This window comes from Sinocyclocheilus grahami, unplaced genomic scaffold (genome assembly GCF_001515645.1).
Source record: "Sinocyclocheilus grahami isolate Dianchi unplaced genomic scaffold, SAMN03320097.WGS_v1.1 scaffold464.1, whole genome shotgun sequence".
In the NCBI taxonomy this organism is placed as follows: domain Eukaryota; kingdom Metazoa; phylum Chordata; class Actinopteri; order Cypriniformes; family Cyprinidae; genus Sinocyclocheilus; species Sinocyclocheilus grahami.
The window spans coordinates 670,839-684,713 of record NW_015505643.1 but is presented as its reverse complement, the minus strand read 5'-3'; the positions used below and the strand labels follow the sequence as shown (position 1 = coordinate 684,713).

Here is a 13,875-nt window from a genome sequence, read left to right as displayed (position 1 = left end):
ATATTATATATATATATATATATCCCTTTAGCGTTCCTGTAAAATTTGCCTAAAACGCCTAAAAGAGGCATACCCAAAGTAAATTGCATGCTGTTCTTGAACCATTTGGAGTACGTACATGGTTTTGGTCTCTTTTGAAAGGTGACACTCTGAGGTGTCAGAATCACTGTAAATATTATTGGTATTGAGTAATAGAACCTTGAACACTGAAAAATAAAATAAAAAATCTGCCTACATTTTATTTTTGTAAACAGATGCCTGCAGATGACTATAGCTGTGAGTTATTAGCTGGAAAATACATTTGGATCACAGAATAAAGTCTTACCAAGCAAAATGTTTCAAATTTGATAACAATACCTTAGAAAATGAGTGTTTTACACATGTTTATCTAAATTTATGTCTAGGCGCTTCCCAAAAAAAGCCATTGGAGACTCCAAATGACCCTTTGTAACCAACGACACATAAAATGCTGCAATTCTTGAATGCTTTAATGTACAGTCATAATTTTGGGCTCTAATGAAAGCTCACACTTAGACCTATTCAATTTCTTATCCAGATTCACTGTCAATAATTGCTGACACATAGTAACTGAAGCATAAACACATTATGTAGTGGTTTTTAAGATTTTTTTCAGAGGTGCTGTCATCATGTCCCTCAGTATATGGCTTTTTGCTGACTGACTCCCAGACTTCACTCGATTCAGTGTCAGATGATTGTCTGTGATATAAAAAAAGCAACACACACAACGTAAGTTAGCAGGAGCACCTCAAATCACAAACACATATAACAGACACACACAGACACACACACACACACACACACACATGACAGACGTTAGCAAGAACACCTCAAACACAAACACATAAAAATACACACACACACACAGAAGAGGTGTGCACTAACTGACTAACTGGTGCCACAACAACAACCTCTCTCTGAATATCAAGAAGACCAAGGAGCTGGTGGTGGATTTCAGGAGACGGACCAGTGAGCACTCCCCCATCACCATTGATGGGACTCCAGTGGAGCGGGTCAGCAGCTTCAAGTTTCTCGGCGTTCACATCACCGAGGACCTCTGGACTACTCACACACAGTCAGTAGTGAGGAAGGCCCACCAGCGTCTCTTCTTCCTCAGGCGACTGAAGAAATTTGGTCTGAGCTCAAAAATCCTCAGACAGTTCTACAGTTGCACTGTGGAGAAGCATCCTAACTGGCTGCATCACCGCCTGGTACGGGAACTTCACCGCTCTCAACTGGAAAGCCCTGCAGAAAATAGTTCAGACAGCCCAGCACATCGTCGGAGGTGAGCTTCCCTCCCTCCAGGACATCTACACCCAGAGATGTGTGAGGAAAGCAGGAAGATTATCAGAGACTCCTGCCACCCGAGCCACAAACTCTTCTTACTGCTACCATCAGGCAGACGATACCGCAGCATCAGGACCCGAACCAGATAGCAAAACGATAATCACCCACCTACCCCTACCCCTCACACTGGATTCCATTTACACACCAGCACACTGACTCTAGCATGTCTTGCACTGCATAGCATAGAACACATGCAGCTCCATCTTCTCTTCTGCACTAACAAACTACTGCACTGAACTTCACAATAAAACATTACAGTATACATCACTGTAAGTCATATATAAAAGCTATACATTTGTAAGTCTCTTGAGTATACTGTGTACTATGTGTATATTATGGAAATGTGTATATTGTGTACAATTGTCTATTGTATATTATGAAAAAATTGTATAAAATGTGTATATTGTTATTTATTTATACTGTTAATTTTTCATATCTTGTTGCTTGTACTGCCATGGAACAGAGTCTTGTACCCAAGAATTTCACCATCGTTACACTTGTGTACGATGTGTGACAATAAAGAGATTTGATTTGATTTCACACACACACACACACGCACGACAGAAGTTAGCAAGAACACCACAAACCTCAATATATACAGTAAAATGTATAATATACATAATTATATGTAAAATATATATAAATATAATTATATAATATAATAAAACACTTACTTTTTGAGTGTGACCTGTCCTCCATCCAAAATCATCTCCTCTTATCTGCTTCAATGGATGAAATATCGCTTGCTCTGTCAAAAAACACTTTTATTTTCCGGCCAATTTTATTGTTATACATTGTTTAACAACTTCTTAGAACAAAATGTGTATATTATGGAAATGTGTATATTGTGTACAATTGTCTATTGTATATTATGAAAAAATTGTATAAAATGTGTATATTGTTATTTATTTATACTGTTAATTTTTCATATCTTGTTGCTTGTACTGCCATGGAACAGAGTCTTGTACCCAAGAATTTCACCATCGTTACACTTGTGTACGATGTGTGACAATAAAGAGATTTGATTTGATTTCACACACACACACACACGCACGACAGAAGTTAGCAAGAACACCACAAACCTCAATATATACAGTAAAATGTATAATATACATAATTATATGTAAAATATATATAAATATAAATATATAATATAATGAAACACTTACTTGTTGAGTGTGACCTGTCCTCCATCCAAAACCATATCCTCTCATCTGCTTCAATGGATGAAATATCGCTCTCTCCGTCAAAAAACACTTTTATTGTCCGGCCAATTTTATTGTTATACATTGTTTAACAACTTCTTAGAACAAAATGTTTGTTTTTCGCGTTCTCTTTGATTTTTTACCTATAACCACCTTTTCCCCGTTATCTCTCATAGAGCGCTCATTATGCACGGACGCACCAGTCTCTTATAATCCTTTGTGCACAAACTTCTGCGCATGATATGTTAAACTCGCCCACTAAAGTCGCATATTATTCTGTTCAGAAGTTCATTGGCTATCAGAAAGACAGTCATTTGCAAACTCTGATGCAATTGGATCGGTCCACTGTCCATCAAAGAGAGGCTTGCCTCATCCTTCATCCTGGAAGCTAGTTGGCTATCGCTGCCTGTAAACACCTCATAGATTCAGCTATTAGTTCAAATAAGGTGTCAATCAAAAGGGCAGAGGTCAGCGGCCATTTTGACTTCAATGATCCGGTTCCCTCTCATAGGCTCACTTGATGCTGCGATGATGTCATCGCTTTGGGAACACCTTCGGTGTGACGAATGTCTGAAGCCCTTATACCATCACGCCAATTCATTGGCCAAATAGCGCTTAGCACCGCCCCCAATGCGCACGTAGGTGAGCTATATAGCGTGCTGCGTGCTATTTCCATCAGATTTCATTTTCTTCAGGAAGCAAATCATCTGTCGCCCGTAGAAAAGCGTTATTTTTGTCGTGTTCTTAGCTAATTCCTTCTAAAGAGCAGTTTACGCCTCTTCAGCGGACATGATGAGCTACAAGAGATGCATCGAGCCATGTGACTGGTTCATCGCAGGAGGAGACACTCATGACAGGTGCGTGCAATGTTTGGGCCTACAACACGCCCAAGCGGCGCTTAGCGGCCTTTCTGATTGTCGACACTGTGATAGCCTACGGCTAAAAGCACTGCGCTCGAGGTTTGCGGCCTTCTCAAATAAAGAAGGCCTCGCGTCTAACCCCCGCTATCCCGTTTCTGCGGTTGCCGAGGCGCCGCACGAGACGGTCGCTTGGGGTGACGCATGCGAGCCGAGGCGCTTACAGGGTGAGTCAACGGAGATCTCTCCTTTTCTCTCGCTCTCTCCAGGCCATGTGCAAGCGCTCGAGGAGTGCTACGGGGATCCCGTGGTCTTCGTCAATGATAATTTGCAGCCTACCCCAGAAGCTTGCGATGCGATGTCTTTCGGTTGTATGCCGTATGACGAAGACGTGCTGTCCACAGCGGCCTCCGATTCTGAGGATTTATTGGGTGAAGTGTGCAGTTCTCTCCCTCTGAGTGGACAGGAGAAATGCAATTCTATGGGTGTACTCCAGGCTTATCAGGCAGATGTGCTCAAGGAGCTGGACGAGGGAGAAGGCCTGACCCCAGAGGCCGTTAAAGAGCTCAGACGAGCTACTGACTTGGCGCTTAGGGCTACCAAGCACACGGCTCGGGCAGTGGGCAGGTCCATGGCAGGTTTAGTGTCAGCTGAGCGCCATCTTTGGCTCACTCTCACTGACATTAAGGAGAAGGACAGGACCTTTCTTTTGGACGCCCCCATTTCGAGTGACGGTCTGTTCAGCGATTCGGTCACTACGGTCGTGGAGAAGTTTCGAGCAGCGAAACAGCAGTCCGCCGCGTTTCGTCAGCTCATCCCGCGCAGGGCTAGGGAAGTAGAGCGTCAACCACCTGCGGCTCGTTCACGCTCGTCCTCTTTACAGCGTCGCGAGGCCCAGCGGCATGAGCCATCGCCTAAGTTACCCTCTCGTAAGGACTGGGGTCCTAGGTCTCACCCACCTGCTCACCCACAACAACGCAAGCGGTTAGACCTGAGTTCGACGGCCAAGACCTCTCATTCTCAGGCTCCTAATAGCAGTTCCTGATTCCTTTGCTCGTCTTCGGAGGCCAGGCCCTCCTTTAGAGAGTGTGGATGAACCGCACAAGCCTATTCGCCTCTCTCGCTGTGGCCTCCTGACTCCGATCTCGACGGTCCTGCCGCATATTGCGCCTCGGGCAGTTTTAGGTCGAGTCCTTACGACGAGCACCCCCTCGGATACTCTGCGCGTTCCAGCCTTCAGAGTTCGAGAGAAAGCCCAAGGGTCATGCAAGCATGGCCCGTTTATGACGGCCCCCAAAGCTCCCACTTTTGGGGCGGTGGGCAGGCCCGACAGGACAATCGGACTTCTTCCCATTATAGCTTTTTCCGTCACTCAGGTGCTCTGGGATCCTATACGGGAGAATCAGGTGTACGTTCCTACCGTAGAACACCCAAGACCCCTGGCAGACTACTGGGCCACGTGGAGACGCCTGCATTGGCTCATTTCGTTTACGCTGGAAGTAGATTGGTCTCTCTAAGCGAGATCCCAATTCGTCAGTCACCGACGAACATACGTAACCGAGACGTTTTCATTTCATAGTTTCCTTTAATGTTACAGCACTGGCTAGAGCACCGGGTCACAGTGTTTCTACTTACTACTGAGTGAAATGTTTTTAAATGACTGTATTTCTAGGAAATAAGAAGACAACAAAAAAATTTATGCAAGAAAGAAATGACTGCGTTATTACTGCAAAAATCTTCTCAGCCACAAGAAGTATTATGCATTCTCCTGCTAATATGTCATCATATGGGATGCATTTACAGGGCCTGCTCACAGGGGCTCAGTTCGGCGTTTAAGCGGTCAACCCTGAAAAAAATAATTACGTATAAGGCTCCTCAAACCTAATAATTACATGCTGGAAATGACGGAGCTTTGGGTTTTCCATGGTGATGCAGGAGAAAAGAAAGATATGATTTCCCCCCTCTTTTACATTTTTTCCATTCTGTTTCGTATGAAATGATGCGGAAGCTCTATGAAACTGGAGCATTTCCCTTTAGCAGGCACGCACAAGACATTGGGTGATTTTAGACCACATTATGAGCTAATTGGTCGATGCTGAAACAACTGCCTGTGTTCAAGCAGCCACTGAAGGGCTGACTCAAGTGAGAACAAACCAAGGCCAAAGCTAAGGCTCAGAAGTCATTACTTTTGCAGCTTAAAGATTACGAAGGACAGTTTCTGCCCACAAATTCCTTGTTTTGCTGTAGATGACAGTGAGGAATTGTGAATTTATAGTGTCAGGGATTTCGTTAGTCCATTGGTTTAATGTAAACCCTGAGTTTACCTGTGTATATAATTTATTAGGTGGTGCGGTTATAAATTGCAGGGTTAAACGGAGCTGTGTTGTCCCTGGTCGGTTTCTGGTTGTGTCTTCATGTCTATGCATTTGTTTGCATGTTTTAGTTCTTTGTGCGTGTGCATGTGTGTGTTATTTGGTGCAAATCATGTGGCTATTTCTGCTGTGGTGCGCGGTTTCAGTTTCCACATCTCCCAGTGTTGCTACTGGCTCTGAACGCCAGTCAGCTCAGATGCCAAATATCTGGAAAAGTAAGAATGACTCACTACTCAGGCTATACCATTTGCTCGCTTGCTTTCAGTATTTATATTAAAGGCCTTTGCCATTTTTCACATTATATGAGCATTATTGGTACACTTTTGCCTTGCTTACAGGCTCTCCATTCTCTCAGCAGTATTCTTATGTGAATAACCACATCATGTGCAATAATAAAACCACTGAGGACTGAGAGAGTTAAAGGGTCTTGGCACATGGCACTAGAAATATGGAGACGTTCCATCAGAAAATCGAGATTTTATGACACTTTTGAAAATTTAGTGCTCCAAGAGTAGAACAGATCTCCATGTTGGCAAAAATTTAGCTATTATTGTCAGTGCTCTGTGTGCTCTTTCAAACGTTGTAAGTGATAGACTTAGATTTAGATTTTGAGAAGGCAACATGATGCTCAAATATAAACAGTGTTAACAGTGGGAATATCATGTAGTGCAGATCGATGCAGTTTCCAGGGCTGTTTTATTTTGTACACATGAATTATGAAAAAATGTCTAACATGAATCTTGATAATCGTGCCAATATAAATAAGGAACGTATGTGAACTTAGTTTGCATTTTAACTGATAATTTAAAATCTACACGGTTACACTATCTAGTTTCGGAAAGGGCCACCTCCTTTCAGCGGGGTTCTTCCTATGACGGTACGTCCTGGGGAGGCCTCGATTTTAAGTCAGGAGATCGTGTCACTCCTAGAGAAAGGGGCTATAGAGGAGATACTCCCCACTCAGATGGAGTCAGGCTTCTACAGCCGGTATTTATATAGAGATATTTGTAGAGCTGCGGGCTGGGCGACCCCCAACATGTTCGCTAGATTCTATAGCCTTCGTGTGGAGCTGGTATCCTCCTGTGTTTTCACCTCAAACGGGTAGAAGCACTGAGAGGCTCTGGCTTCGGGTCGGCTTGCTAAAACCGCTTCAGAGAGTCCATATCGTAGACCCTGTCGAGCTCCTCCGTCCCCTCAGCGCCTTACTCGATGAATCCGTGAGAACCAGTAGAGGGCTGGGTTCCATATGTAGAGGCCTAAGTGGATCCCATATGTATAAAATCCACGGTATAGCCTCAGAGCCCGTGTTTCCCCCAGGCAGACTTTCTGCTATTTTCCAATAGGGTTACGATCACCTCTAATCTTCCATATGGTCCTAGATGGTTGTTCATATGTGTAAGTGCATCCGAAACCTCCTTCGGGAAGGATGGGCTTCCGCAACTTTCCGGTTCCAAGTGGAACGGGCACGTTTTCCCAGTGTTATCCAGTCTTACTGTGTGGGTAGTGCCATAGCAGCAGTAGCTGGTCTTCTTGTGGTAAGCCCCGGCCTAAGCCAAAAAGAAGGGGCGCAGGTGGCTTCCACAGGACACTGGAAGGGGCAGTATCCATGACACTTTGGTAGGGATCACAATTCATCGGTCACCAAGGTGATGTCGAGAGTGACTGACTGAAAGGGAACGTCTCGGTTACGTATGTAACCCTTGTTCCCTTATGCGCTGCCTTACTTATACTCACACTGTGATCAGCAGCAGCTGGATGCAATAATTGCATGCCAATGTGCATTGGCTCATTGGCTCATTTACACTATCTAGTTTCGGAAAGGGCCACCTCCTTTCAGCGGGGTTCTTCCTATGACGGTACGTCCTGGGGAGGCCTCGATTTTAAGTCAGGAGATCGTGTCACTCCTAGAGAAAGGGGCTATAGAGGAGATACTCCCCACTCAGATGGAGTCAGGCTTCTACAGCCGGTATTTGTATAGAGATATTTGTAGAGCTGCGGGCTGGGCGACCCCCAACATGTTCGCTAGATTCTATAGCCTTCGTGTGGAGCTGGTATCCTCCTGTGTTTTCACCTCAAACGGGTAGAAGCACTGAGAGGCTCTGGCTTCGGGTCGGCTTGCTAAAACCGCTTCAGAGAGTCCATATCGTAGACCCTGTCGAGCTCCTCCGTCCCCTCAGCGCCTTACTCGATGAATCCGTGAGAACCAGTAGAGGGCTGGGTTCCATATGTAGAGGCCTAAGTGGATCCCATATGTATAAAATCCACGGTATAGCCTCAGAGCCCGTGTTTCCCCCAGGCAGACTTTCTGCTATTTTCCAATAGGGTTACGATCACCTCTAATCTTCCATATGCTCCTAGATGGTTGTTCATATGTGTAAGTGCATCCGAAACCTCCTTCGGGAAGGATGGGCTTCCGCAACTTTCCGGTTCCAAGTGGAACGGGCACGTTTTCCCAGTGTTATCCAGTCTTACTGTGTGGGTAGTGCCATAGCAGCAGTAGCTGGTCTTCTTGTGGTAAGCCCCGGCCTAAGCCAAAAAGAAGGGGCGCAGGTGGCTTCCACAGGACACTGGAAGGGGCAGTATCCATGACACTTTGGTAGGGATCACAATTCATCGGTCACCAAGGTGATGTCGAGAGTGACTGACTGAAAGGGAACGTCTCGGTTACGTATGTAACCCTTGTTCCCTGAAGGAGGTAACGGAGACGTCACGTCCCGTCGCCACGGATGCTGTACCACCGCTGGGCAGTCGGGTCACTGGCTCGGTTCCTCAGCGAAAACCTAAATATGCGCTGCACTGGCTGCTTACTTATACTCACACTGTGATCAGCAGCAGCTGGATGCAATAATTGCATGCCAATGTGCATTGGCTCATTTCGTTTACGCTGGAAGTAGATTGGTCTCTCTAAGTGAGATCCCAATTCGTCAGTCACCGACGAACATACGTAACCGAGACGTTTTCATTTCATAGTTTCCTTTAATGTTACAGCACTGGCTAGAGCACCGGGTCTCAGTGTTTCTACTTACTACTGAGTGAAATGTTTTTAAATGACTGTATTTCTAGGAAATAAGAGGACAACAAAAAAATTTATGCAAGAAAGAAATGACTGCGTTATTACTGCAAAAATCTTCTCAGCCACAAGAAGTATTATGCATTCTCCTGCTAATATGTCATCATATGGGATGCATTTACAGGGCCTGCTCACAGGGGCTCAGTTCGGCGTTTAAGCGGTCAACCCTGAAAAAAATAATTACGTATAAGGCTCCTCAAACCTAATAATTACATGCTGGAAATGACGGAGCTTTGGGTTTTCCATGGTGATGCAGGAGAAAAGAAAGATATGATTTCCCCCCTCTTTTACATTTTTTCCATTCTGTTTCGTATGAAATGATGCGGAAGCTCTATGAAACTGGAGCATTTCCCTTTAGCAGGCACGCACAAGACATTGGGTGATTTTAGACCACATTATGAGCTAATTGGTCGATGCTGAAACAACTGCCTGTGTTCAAGCAGCCACTGAAGGGCTGACTCAAGTGAGAACAAACCAAGGCCAAAGCTAAGGCTCAGAAGTCATTACTTTTGCAGCTTAAAGATTACGAAGGACAGTTTCTGCCCACAAATTCCTTGTTTTGCTGTAGATGACAGTGAGGAATTGTGAATTTATAGTGTCAGGGATTTCGTTAGTCCATTGGTTTAATGTAAACCCTGAGTTTACCTGTGTATATAATTTATTAGGTGGTGCGGTTATAAATTGCAGGGTTAAACGGAGCTGTGTTGTCCCTGGTCGGTTTCTGGTTGTGTCTTCATGTCTATGCATTTGTTTGCATGTTTTAGTTCTTTGTGCGTGTGCATGTGTGTGTTATTTGGTGCAAATCATGTGGCTATTTCTGCTGTGGTGCGCGGTTTCAGTTTCCACATCTCCCAGTGTTGCTACTGGCTCTGAACGCCAGTCAGCTCAGATGCCAAATATCTGGAAAAGTAAGAATGACTCACTACTCAGGCTATACCATTTGCTCGCTTGCTTTCAGTATTTATATTAAAGGCCTTTGCCATTTTTCACATTATATGAGCATTATTGGTACACTTTTGCCTTGCTTACAGGCTCTCCATTCTCTCAGCAGTATTCTTATGTGAATAACCACATCATGTGCAATAATAAAACCACTGAGGACTGAGAGAGTTAAAGGGTCTTGGCACATGGCACTAGAAATATGGAGACGTTCCATCAGAAAATCGAGATTTTATGACACTTTTGAAAATTTAGTGCTCCAAGAGTAGAACAGATCTCCATGTTGGCAAAAATTTAGCTATTATTGTCAGTGCTCTGTGTGCTCTTTCAAACGTTGTAAGTGATAGACTTAGATTTAGATTTTGAGAAGGCAACATGATGCTCAAATATAAACAGTGTTAACAGTGGGAATATCATGTAGTGCAGATCGATGCAGTTTCCAGGGCTGTTTTATTTTGTACACATGAATTATGAAAAAATGTCTAACATGAATCTTGATAATCGTGCCAATATAAATAAGGAACGTATGTGAACTTAGTTTGCATTTTAACTGATAATTTAAAATCTTTTTTTATGTATAACTTGGGGGTAGCTTTAGATTTCAGTGTATGTTTGCATTTTGGCAGTTTTTTTTTTTTTTTACAAAAAATTTAACCAAAAGAAATGGCGACACAGTCTCATGGCAGTTTGTTGCTATATTTTCGCAACATATATTGTGAATTGTTGTCGAATTCATATGAAATCATAGAACCTCATTTGTAAATTTCCATATGATCTTACACCCGACTGAGGGTTAGATTTAGGTTAAGAGTGGACCTTTATGAATATTCCTAAAAAACATGTGTTTTCCTACAAATCAATTGGAATTTTGAGTTCAAAATCCACATAAAATAGTTGTTTTTTATGTGATCGGTTTGACTTCATCAGGTTACACCAATTTGTAAGTTTTTTAAGGGTTACATCAGGAAAAATAGCTCCTTTAGATAACAATCTTCTTTTTTCCCCAAAGTATATATTAATCTTCAAAACAAAAACAAAAAATATAATATATATATATATATATACAGTGGGTACGGAAAGTATTCTATATACAGTGGGTACGGAAAGTATTCAGACCCCCTTAATTCACATTCCCCAGCTCCACCTGTATAGATCTGTTACGAGGTGATTCATGTATGCTATATGGGGTTATTTCATGTATGTTATATTTGCTGCTGCAATATTTCTTACATGCTCACAGCAGCATGTTGTGGATGTATTGGCAGTAGCAAGTCTTGGTACTTGCTCTGCCGCAGCAGCGTAGCAGATCTATTCCGCCAAGACCAAATGCATTAACATTGTCATGTACATTACCATGCCAATCCCTCCGAGAGTTGTCATAACAGAAATATAAATATACAGTATATATAAAAAACTCTAAATTGTTCACTCTTAATCCTGCAGGTGCAATTCAATCTCTCGCACATCATAGTGTCTAAGCTACAATTTTTGACTTCAGTGTGGATGACGTCCAGTTCAGCACCACTGTTAATGGAACAGTAGCACAGAACTGAGATGATTGTCTGTGGACGTCATTTTTTGTGCCTATGGTTTCCAGACCAACAAATCAAAGTTTAGCGAATGTGTTTCTGCTCAGTGTAAACTCATTCAAGAACAAAGCCAAAAATCAACCATCAAACCTGACCTTGACTGCTGCGTCCTTAAAGGAACTCTGACACTAGCTGAGAAGCAATGAAAATCGGACATTGTTTTTCAACAATATTATTTGCCTGTTTATTTGTGTAGTTCTGTCATAGTTTATCTTTGAACTGAACAGCATAACCAGCAAAAATAGCCCTTTCATGGCAGATCTCAGGGAGCGAGAAGAGCAGTTGGAATGCAAATGACTGAGATCACGATTTACAGTCCAAACCACTGGATTTCAACACAGTGAGAGTGTTGATTCGGGTTTTAGCATACCGAGATTACACAAGTTAAGCTCTTGATAAAATATTGTACATTGGGAAAGCAAAGCTTTCATCACAGCTTGCGAGTGAGTGCGAGGACACTGGTGTCTTTGCCCAAACCACTGAATTCCTTCAGTTGAATGTTGCCTGTCAGTCAAATGGCCAAACACATCACACTCTGCATGTCTGATTGGTTGAATCTTGCTTCCATGGCCTAACCACAAAATCTCTGATTCCTAGGATGATTTCATATGATTTGTGAACACATTTATGTTGAGGCCTAGAGAGTCATGTCGTATAGATTAATGTGATGTGAACTTTTTTAATGAAGGAGAATTCATGCTATATAAAATGTTATATAATGTACAAAAGCTAAAAGAACAACCTCTGTCAAATGCTATTTTTTCAAGACTGATTCTAAAAATCCTAAGTATAGGATACTAAGTATATGTGTTGATCCCATACTGGCGACTTCACAATGTTATTTGCCAGAATCGTGAAAAGTTTACATTTTCAGCTTGGGGTTGTGTACGTCAACCATCATCTGATCTCAGACAGTTTCTATTTTACATTTTGGAAGTGGGAAGAAATGTCAACAAAACAAAGCAGGAGTTTGACATTCAGATTACCACAGTTCAGCATTATTGACTGGTTGCCATGTTTTGAGTTTTTGCAGTGGGTGTGGATGGTTTGAAATCTTGTGTGTGTGGGGCTGAGAATTGACTACTGATTGTTCTGGTTTTGTCTGTGAAGAATGTGGCGAAATCATCATCTGTTACAGAAGTGGTGGAGGGGGACAGAGGAGAGAATTTAAAGTTTTGAAGAGATTACGTGTGTCTGGAGTGCTGTTGATCTTGTTGTGGAAGTATGAAGATTTGGCAGTATGGACTTCAGCAGAGAAAGATGAACGCAAAGACTGATACATACTCAGGTCTGAGGGATCTTTAGATTTGCACCATTTTCTCTCTGCTGCCCTGAGTTTGGTCCGATGCTCACGAAGAACATCGGATAACCAGGGGTTAGAAGGGGCAGCTTGAAAACGGCACAGCCGTTGTTAAAGGGGTCATATGATGCGATTTAAATTTTTCCTTTCTCTTTGAAGTGTTACAAGCTCTTGGTGCATAGAGAAGATCTGTAAAGTTGCAAAGACTAAAGTCTCAAATCCAAAGAGATATTCTTTATAAAAGTTAAGAGTCAACCACGCCTACCTAAAACGGCTCGTTCTAACACGCCCCCACATGTCTACGTCACGATGTGGGAAGATTTGCATAACGCCGCCCAAATGTTCACGCAAAGAAAGAAGGCGTAACTTTTATTCTCGTTGTAGTATTGTTGTTGCCGCCGCCGCCATGCCATGGAGAAACTGTGTTTTGTTGTGAAAGCGAAACTATTTTGTTTGGCCTTCCAAAAGAGGACGATATTATATTATTAGGTTATTGGGATAATTGTTTGCAGTTGCTACTGCTGGTAGAAGGTTTGTGGTAATGAGGTAAGTGTTGCTCCTGCAGAGGATATGTATTCATTTCCAACCTCTTCTCAACAAGGGGCTCGGGACCCCCCACATGTTGGTGGAAGAAATAAAGGTATGATTTCCAGTAAAAAACTACTTCTCGAAAATGTGTTTCTCCAGTCCATGCTTTATGTTATTCCCACTTTTTCTCTCTTTATTGAATTCTTCTCTGACTTTAAATATTGGCATGGCAATTTTGGTCAGTAGCTCAACATCATGAACGAAAGCATTTCTTCCATGTGGAAACAGTGAGCGAAGAAACCCGGTTCCCTCTCAGGCCCCTATCCTCTTTTGAGAGAAAGAACTAGACTTTATTTTTAATTGCAGGTTCCTCTTCAATTTATCATTTGTTTGGACTGTTGACATTTTGCAAACTGACAGTGGGGATTCTTGAGCTATGAGTTACAACCTCACAATACTGGTAAAAGTTGCCTCATGTTGTGTTGTGTAACCAAATAGCCCCTTCCATCTATCCATTTACCCAGTTTTTCATTCCTCAATTTGCTTGTCTTAGCAGAGGACAAAAGTTTGCAAGAGGAGTCAGAAGAAAGATCTGTTTTGATGAGAAGTCTTAATTAACTACTTTATATTTTCATTGATATGGCCCTTAG

At 42.7% G+C, this 13,875-nt stretch overlaps 1 long non-coding RNA gene across 1 annotated transcript; it reads right to left on the bottom strand.

The window, feature by feature from the left end:
• Positions 1 to 503: 503 nt before the first annotated feature.
• Positions 504 to 9,328, bottom strand: LOC107553070 (uncharacterized). The gene is made up of 3 exons (XR_001604925.1): positions 9,317 to 9,328; positions 5,554 to 5,560; positions 504 to 717 (listed from the first exon to the last, which is right to left on the bottom strand). It is a non-coding gene; the product is annotated as an uncharacterized lncRNA (long non-coding RNA).
• Positions 9,329 to 13,875: the final 4,547 nt, after the last annotated feature.